The sequence below is a fragment of the Gadus chalcogrammus genome, chromosome 19, assembly GCF_026213295.1.
Source record: "Gadus chalcogrammus isolate NIFS_2021 chromosome 19, NIFS_Gcha_1.0, whole genome shotgun sequence".
NCBI lineage: Eukaryota > Metazoa > Chordata > Actinopteri > Gadiformes > Gadidae > Gadus > Gadus chalcogrammus.
Window position 1 is genome coordinate 6,819,420 of NC_079430.1, and position 9,909 is coordinate 6,829,328.

Sequence of the window (9,909 nt, forward strand, 5' to 3'; positions counted from 1 at the left end):
GCAAGACGACGTCTCAGAGACACAAAAATATCTCATAATTAGAAACAAGAGCTATAACATCAAAGTTTATACGTTTAAAGTCATGTTCTTGGAAGAGGTGCAGGGTAAAGATCGAGAACAGTATGCGTTAATCAGATAGCCGGGATTAGTCGATCCCGTCAGCTAATCGATAATGTCATCTAATCATTTACGCTGACTAATGGACCATAGTTGATTACGTGGGCTTTTTCGAGGCCCAGGATAATAGCAGACTTTTAATGAATGGCCAGTGTCACGGGGTATCAGTGAGAGAGTGCAGGTGTCCACTTTCGGCACCAAGTGCAATAACTGTCAAAATCAACTATCAAAATAGTTTGAGCAATTGGTCAGACCTAAAGCAAATCAGAGGAATGAAACACGAGACACATCTGCGGCAGCCATCTTGGATGTTAAATGCCTCAATGGCGCTCCCAAATGGTGTTCCTTTGTACAGGCACCGTATCAAACCCACCCCATATAAGATAAAGGGTTGTGATTGGCCCATCCCGGGCCAGGTCTGCTGGAGTTCTGACTGAACGGGACGGGGTCCAGAAGCATATGCCAGAGCAAATTAAACATGAGCTTGCAGATTCGTTGGGTTCCCAGGATAACGTTGGCACACATTTCAGAGGATATAATGGGCTATTGGGTCCAAACCCAGTTGGAAAACGGCTGCTTTAGAATCCAAAGAGTAAATGACTGGATAAATATTCCAACAGAAAGGTTAACCTTGGCGTTTGACCTCGCTAGACGTGAGAAGGTGGAACTGTTTTTGAAGGTTTGAACGTCAACTGCCAACCAGCACTCATAGTTGACAAACAAGTAAAAAAAACGAAGAACGAAACTTCAATAAAACCCCAATTATTTGCTGCTCACACCCACATGAATTTCACCGTGAGCAGAACAATTCCTCCCCGTCTGAATGTCTGCTGCTGCTACGGCATCTTTAATGAAACCTCTAGCTCCGTGTCAAGCCGTGTTAAAAGTGTTTAGGAGGGAAGAATAAGGTTGTTAGCGTCGTAGCAGATCTTCTTTCCTATCCTAATTAGCATTCACAGATCTTGGTCCATAAGCAAGAGATGCTAATGCTATTTCTATCTTCTCTCTGGATTAAATTCAGCATTTTGCTGGCTAGCTGGGTTTCTTGGCTCCCTTGGAATTCACTTTTAGGTTTACAGCCTATCAAGAAAGCTAAAAGAAAATCTGAAGCTCAGACACGGAGACTGCAGCTCAGAAATGTAGACCGCAGAGTATCTGTTGATTCCTAAATGGTTCATGAATCTGCGGTTTCGGAACAAAAACCTTTCAAATTAAACATAAGTCTGAGCCAACAACGTGTTGAATATGATTACAATCATCAATTAATACATTGAAAAGGATACAGAAACACGTGTCTACAAGTTGTGCAAAATAGTCTCTGAATTTGGGGTATTCTGGAATCTTCCAGGTCCACTAGAGTGAAACTGCCAATGTCGTGGAGTTATGAATGGTGCATTGACCTTGAGTTAATTATCCAATTAGAGGGGAGGATATTGGGGATTAATGAATAGGAGGAGTGGCACCTGAGCCCTCTAGGATCCTGGCTGTCGAGAGACACATGGGCCGCGCTACACCACAGCAGCTAACCTCCACCCAAAACAAATGTTAGTTAATGTGGGGAATCAAACCGGGCTGGAGCCACTGGACCAGAGTGCTGCAGCCGCTGAAATGCAATCACGTTGACGACCTTGACGACCGTCTTCAAACAAAATGAAAAGAAAAGGGCAAAACAAAACAATAAGAAATAAGACAACCAATCAGATGAGAGGTGAAGGAAATGCCAACATATTGGTTTCATCCATGATTTGATATGAAAAACGTCAAAGTGACTGTTTCCAACCACTTTCGTGTCTTAGTTTGTGTGTGTGCATGCGTGGGCGCGTGTACACACCCGTGTAAATGATGGATGACAGCAATTAAGAGTGAGAGGAGGGATGTTCATAACGGTCCACGGCACAAGGCTAGCTCAGAGAGAGTCAGACGGAGAGACAGGTCCAACATAGATAACGGGGCCAGCACAACAGAGTTAGAGGCGGTGTGCAGAGGTGAGAGAAAGGGAGAAATAAAGAGGAAAGAGAAAATAAAAAGGCCAACAGAGAAATCATTCCATGTGTACCCCGAGCAGTGGCCACTCAGCTAAAGGGGCTGGCTGTTATCGGGAGGTTCCCTGCAACATCACTCGGCTCTCAGAGGAATGCTGGCTGATGCAGTTCCACAGATGCTACAGCTCATTCTTTCTGGGTTTTGCAGCGCAATTAACACATGACTGCTATCACCGTGTTTAAATTGGAATCAAACTTTTATCTTTGGGTTGCATAATATGCTGCTAAAGCAGAAAGCCATGGTGTGTTCGCTATGAGATGGACGTGAATAAGGTTAAAACAGACAGACAGACAGATAGACACGGAAACAAATATGGATGTGTATACTCCATGTTCTGGCTTAACGTGTGTGCGTGCGTGCGTGCGTGCGTGCGTGCGTGCGTGCGTGCGTGCGTGCGTGCGTGCGTGCGTGCGTGCGTGCGTGCGTGCGTGCGTGCGTGCGTGCGTGCGTGCGTGCGTGCGTGCGTGCGTGCGTGCGTGCGTGCGTGCGTGCGTGCGTGCGTGCGTGCGTGCGTGCGTGCGTGCGTGCGTGCGTGCGTGCGTGCGTGCGTGCGTGCGTGCGTGCGTGCGTGCGTGCGTGCGTGCGTGCGTGCGTGCGTGCGTGCGTGCGTGCGTGCGTGCGTGCGTGCGTGCGTGCGTGCGTGCGTGCGTGCGTGCGTGCGTGCGTGCGTGCGTGCGTGCGTGCGTGCGTGCGTGCGTGCGTGCGTGCGTGCGTGCGTGCGTGCGTGCGTGCGTGCGTGCGTGCGTGCGTGCGTGCGTGCGTGCGTGCGTGCGTGCGTGCGTGCGTGCGTGCGTGCGTGCGTGCGTGCGTGCGTGCGTGCGTGCGTGCGTGCGTGCGTGCGTGCGTGCGTGCGTGCGTGCGTGCGTGCGTGCGTGCATGATTTCTGTTGTGTGTTTGTGTGGACAAGTGACTGTGTGTGGCAGCAAGTGACTTAGTGCTCATTAGGAGAAGAGTGATTTCCCTCAGAAGTATCTATTAATCACTCCCTCAAGGCTCCCCTTACATGGGGATCAATTCCGAGAGGGGATGGAGGGGGATGACTGCTGTGTCACACTAAAAGTCCCCTGCATGTATATATATATTAGGTACTTTTAGCGTATCACAGCATTCATCTCCAAGGATCAAAAAACCCTGTGTGGGATATATATGAATCACACATTATTTAGGATTTGATTTATATTGATAGTGAACTATTGTTTACCTTACAAAAGGCCCAAGCTACGCTATGAATGGTGAAAACATTATGCCTGCCAACTTGAAACTTCCCTAGCTAAAGTCAGTTTTTAGCAAGATATGTTTCAGCAAAAGTAGAAAAGGGTCGGATTCAATTAGTTTGCAATCAAATCACCCAACACACCTAATATGAGTTTCTAAGCTCAAAATAAATCAGAAGTGAAAAGATTCTGGTTGAATCGCCTGAATACTTACAATATATATTATTAACACCAACTGAAGTGGACTTAGCATGCTGCTAGGTGCGCAAAGGTGGCCTTAACTTTCTCTAAACAGATCTCAGAGATATAATGAAAAAAGGAATTGCGTTTTTGTAGCTGGGCTATCCTAATGCTCTCGGAGAACAGATTCCCGTCGGGCATCGCTTAAAATGTAGATTCAAGAGAAAATCATTGACGGGCTCCACAGGGTACACTCTCAAAGAAGGCCAAACGCAGCTGTATTTTAAAGGAGACATATTATACCACCAGGTGTGAGTTTAATTAGCCTTACAAACCGTTTTGAAAATCTGACCCAAATGACTAGTGGGCGTGTCCACCTATATCTGTGCTGGTGGTATAAAGTTTGCCCTTTAAGAGAGGCTACCTAGCCAAGACTGTGCAACATTTGAGAACAAAGTCCATTGCTTACTCTTAAACCAAATTATATTAACGTCGTCTACAAGGACTGTGATGATCCTTCTATTATTGCAACAAAATGTATGCTATTTAGTGATCCTGTCAGAATATCTCTGGTTTGACATCTATAACAAAACCTGCCAAGTGTGTTTTCCTTTGCCAATTTCTTAACAAAGCTCCTTAATTTGAGTCTGCAGACACACATCTGCATTCACGCTTGAATAATTAAAAACAAACCTTTCACATGTCTTATTTTTTCTGGACTAAGGGATATCTGGAACTTGACTCACTTCAAGAAAAAATGGGGTCACTGTAAAGTAAAGGCTACTTCAAAATGGCTGAGGTCTTTCTTCGGCTGAGCTTTTAATTTCGAAACAAGGAGGAGCTGGAACACTTTTTGTGTCTGATGAGTGAGCAGCTATGGGACTAGCCGCCAGCTACGCTCATGGCGGATAAGCCCCAAGCTATTGTTGTAGCTTACGGCTAGCCATTCTGCTCACTCCTCAGAAGCAGGGGTGCTCAAAGTCTAGGTATAACCCTTAAGATAATCAGAGACACCGGGGCTGGAGTGTCCTCAGAGTCATCACATGTTTAGGATGTTGCGGCGACTGTATGTTCGATTAACATGGAGAGTGTGAGCCAGAACATGTACCTCGTTCCTGGGCACATTAATCTCCGCCACTCCCTGGTGCCGTCCGTCCGCCCGGAGGTCCCACCGTGATGCCCTGTGACCACGCACCCTGCTGACAGAGGTTAATGTGAGGAGAGCCGAGGGGGGGGGGGGGGGGGAGGCGAGAGGATGTTGCGACGGGAGGGGAGGTGAGGTTAAGTGGGGATAAGAAGAGAAGAGGAGGTGAGGGGAGGTGAAAGGAAAGAGAGTTGATATGAGGTTAGGCGTCCGAAAAGGTGGTGTGGAGAGAGAGGAAATGATGAGCGAGGATAGGAGGTGAGGGGAGGTGAGAGGAGGTGGGGTGTGGTAAGGTGAGAGGGGGTGGAGGGGAGAGAGGAGGTGAGTTGAGGGAAGGTAATAGAAGACTTCTGCTGGCGTCAGGGACTTTATTGAGAAGGCCTTGAATCCACATCATTATGGGGACGATTTAATTGGTATATTGAATGGTAATTGGACTGCTGGTTAGTAGACATCAGAAATAAACACAACACTACGTATGTCCATATTGTGTTATGCTGTTTGTTTGTAAATCTGTGGTTCCATTGTTTCTTCGATACTCGACACACAAACATGCAAAATCCCAACCCCTGAATCTTGTTTCTGGTTGAGGTTCAAACCTTTCCCTGCAACAACAAACTGCCATTGTTCCTGAAAATTGGCTGCATCGGGCCATGCTTATTTATTTTTTCAATCTCATTGAAGTCTCTCTGGATAAATCTAAATGTGTCTCTAGCTTGTTTCAGAAAGTCGGCCTGTGAACTCAGCATATAAAGTCTAGAGAGAGACCCATGCGACTGGAAAGACGCCATCTCTTATCTGAAGTACTACTCTTAAGTAGGTACTTAATCCTGAACCACTATAGTGGAAAAGCAGATAACGCTTTAGTTCTATTAGGCAGCTCCCATAGGTTAGGACAAGAAGCAAACTATATACTGGAGCAGATTACTCTGAAGCAAACAGCGTGAACACAAAAGGAGTGAGGAGAAAAATGTGTTTTTCCAGAATGATATGTACTGTATGTGTGCTGTTTCTTTAACAGTTAGGACAACTGAGGTCACAAAACGTACAACCAAATTGTCATTTAAAGCCCAAAAGAAGATTGGTTTTGCCGCTTTTTAGCTCCTCTGTCTTCCTCCTCATTCTATAGTAACTCGAAGGATTTCACTAGAACAACTGAGTTTCCCACCATGTTTCTGCCCGGATGGATAGATATGACTTGGGTTTGGGTGTATGTATTTATTGGTTATTTGTTCACGAGGTTCTTCACTTAACACCCATAGAAGTCTACTATGGGCTGTTGAAAATGTATTTGCACATAACTATATCCTGTACAAACAAAAACAACTTAAGCAAAGTATAAAATATAGCCTAGGATACCCAATCATTGTATTGCATTGATGTCATCTCTCCTATGGTATTGTATTTTAGGTTATCTTAGCTTAGTTGAATTCTTAAAAATGCATACAGACAAACTTTTTACTTTTTGTCTGGAGAGATAAAGTAACAACTGCTTACCTGGTAGCCATCTTGAGTGTCACAGTCAATACGGTCTCTCCAACAAAATTCCTTGAAAAATGTTAGTTCCTTGTGGACTCGGACAATGATGTGTTGCGGAGGATGGGAAAAACGGTGTTGGACACATTTATTTTCTTTATTATTTTCACTACTTTTATCTTTTACTTTACCTTCTGTAGCTCTGAGAAACTGGTGGGCGGAGGTTATTCTGAGGGTGTGCTTCTCCATATGGCTGCTTAACTCCTTGCATTAAACAGCAAGATAGAAGGATTATTAGCAATAGTCAAGTTTGATACACAGTCCAGTTTACCTGAAGCTTGTGTAAAAAAACGACTTAAAATTTCAGCAAATAGGAAACCAATATCATGGGAATAGGTAGAGCCAGACTTTGAAGAGCGTACATAGCACATTATAGCAGAGTCAGTGGAGGGGGTCCATGGATCCTCCAGATGTTTCAGCTCATCCTCTTGGCAAGGGATGGACTGACAGCTGCTAAACACAGGGGGAAATAATCCCTGCAGGCGAGAGAGAAGAGAAGAGAAGAGAAGAGAAGAGAAGAGAAGAGAAGAGAAGAGAAGAGAAGAGAAGAGAAGAGAAGAGAAGAGAAGAGAAGAGAGAGAGAGAGAGAGAGAGAGAGAGAGAGAGAGAGAGAGGAAGAGAGAGAGAGGAAGAGAGAGAACTAGTGAAATAGGTGGGGATAGACAGATCTTTTTTGGTCCTACAGATCATTGGAGACATACCATAATACTAATCTTAAAATGTGTATTACGACCATACCATAATATTTATTGATATGCACTGTGAGTGCAGGAATTAGTTTTGGATAAAAGTTTAGGACTAGGAACATTAATTCATAACAAAATGAATCAATCAGAACTCAACAACATTACCCATACTGTTGTATGACATCACATTCATTACATAAAAACATTACACAACATTCGCCCTCGGGTCGCACCAGTGTTCGCCCCAGGTCAATGGTATCGCTTCTCTTTTTTGTTATCACCACATGATTGGACAATTCAGCGAATTAATCAAATAGGCTACCTCCCTCAGCAGCATTCGCGCACCACAACTAGATAGATCGCTAACTAGCAGAGAGTTGTAAGCACTTTCCCTTTTCAGTGGAGGAATTGGACTCCCCAAGCAATGTTATACTTAAAAGGAGCAAGTAAGTTACATATTAATTTAGCATTTATAGCTGTAGTATATAAACAAAATGAAGCAACAAATGAAGCAACTTAGAAAAATGAAGCAACATATTTCTAACTGCATTTGAAGTAGACATTGCGACTCGCAAAAAATGGACGCTATAGGACATGATTTTTCTCAATATCAGAACAACAACAATGGGTCAAATAGCAATGGCTGGTGGAATGGCCATGAAGTAGGTCTGTATATGCATGCAGTGTAAGCTTTTCCAGGCCCTGCAAGTCAGGATGTAGGCTATGATTCTGAATGAAAAGTAGGTGAATAGGTAGTGGCCATCCCCAAAATGCACAGGAAATCAAATCTATTCAATTGAAAAAAAAATATGGGGGGGTGGGGGGAAACCTCAGACCCCCTGTCTATCACTGTGCCCCACCAACATGTTTGATCGCCAGCCGCCACTGACAACATGACAGCCTAACATGACATAAACATTCACTAAATAACAACACATCTATAACAAAACATAATCACGTTCATAACGAATACCAAATGCCTGTGATTAATTCAGACAAAAAGGAGGGCTTTGTACAGATGATTATCACATAATTATATGTTGCCAACGAATGGTAATATAACATATATTCTTCATCATAATCAGGCTTGTTTGGTGTGTGTTTGTGTATAATCTATACAGCCAGAGGCACTTCAAGGAGCCTGATATTTGTATTGACTGTGGGATGAGAACATTTCACGGGTGCATTAGGAGGGTTTGATGAGCACTTATTCTGACACTGTGCGTTTCTTTGGATCAAACTATGCCCAATTCTTTTTTTAAATAATCTGACTGGCAGCTTCATTTTTCCTTTTTTATATCAAGATGTGGGAGGTTGGATTGACTCTCTCTCTCTCTCTCTCTCTCTCTCTCTCTCTCTCTCTCTCTCTCTCTCTCTCTCTCTCTCTCTCTCTCTCTCTCTCTCTCTCTCTCTCTCTCTCTCTCTCTCTCTCTCTCTCTCTCTCTCTCTCCCTCCCTCCCTCCCTCCCTCCCTCTCCCTCTCCCCCCCCTCTCTCTCTCTCTCCCCCCTCTCTCTCTCTCCCCCCTCTCTCTCTCTCTCCCCTCTCTCTCTCCCCCCCTCTCTCTCTCTCTCATTAATGTATGAGCCTGGATGTAAATAAAGACACATAAACATGTGCACACGCGAGTCAGAAAGCAGATGACCTTCCCCTAACGACTTCATATCAGCTATGTCATCAATAATTAATTGTACTGCCCCCTGGTGTTCACCAAGTTCAATGTGTTTACATTTGACAAGACAAAATCTCCATTTTCACCTGCCAACCAAACACCAGGGTTCTATCAGTGGGGATTGGAGGGTCCTTGATGCCGTTTCAAAACATATATGAGCAGTCAGTAAAGACAAAGGGTAGACTCCCTCATTTCCAACCCCGCCTAGAGACCACCACTTGGATGTCACAATCGGTATGCTGGTTGGATTATTAACTCCCCTTTGGGAGGGAGGGAACAAGTGGATCGATTTTGAAATTGCTTGTAATGAACAACCCAGGGGAAAAAATACTATAGTTTACTCCAGCATTTACTACAGTATACTATATATTACTATAGTATACTATAATATACTACAGTATAGTGTGGGATCACTATAGTAATTTTCCAGACATTGTAGTGTACTATGCTAAATACTATAGTAAGTTACGACACAGTGTAGTCTACTATAGATTACTATACTATACTACAATATAGTGTGGGATTTACTATAGTTATTTTCCAGACATTGTAGTGTACTATGGTAAATACTATAGTAAGTTTTTGTAGTATACTATAGTTTACTGTAGTAAAACTACTATAGTAAGGTTCAAAAACACTACAATATTTACTATAGTATATATAGGGTGTACTATAGTTTATTTACTATAGTAAACTATAGAATTTTCTGTAGTATACTATAGTTTACTGTAGTAAAACTACTATAGTAAGGTTCAAAAACACTACAATATTTACTATAGTATATAGGGTATACTATAGTTTATTTACTATAGTAAACTATATAATTTTTTCATGTGGGAATCGCCTTAACACCTGGGGGTAAAACAAGGGGCTTTTAAACAATAAATTAAATATCTGGTCAGGATGGATTTTCCCATCATGAGCCTTAAAGAGGGCTGGCAGTTTTCCCAGAGACACAAGTCACGACACGGGCCTATCTTATTAATATAGTACCTTCATCATAATCACAATCTCCAGGGACAATAAAGGCCAACCACCAGTTAACCCAGCGGAGGGTCTGTCCAGGTGAGTCAACCGGGCTGCCGCTCCGCCGTACGGAGGAGCACGCCTGGTGTGTAATTGGTTCTGGATGTCTTGGGGGTTGAAGCCGACAGAATGACTCATTAGCAAACAGGCTGGATAAGATTAGGCAATTAGTGAATTCTTACCGTCGTGTGAACCCGTCGTCTCGTACAAAAAGAAATGCTAACAAGCACACACGCATGGCGGTTTTTTGTCCTTGTGGACTGTCCTTGTGCATGACAAGGCGCTATTTAAAG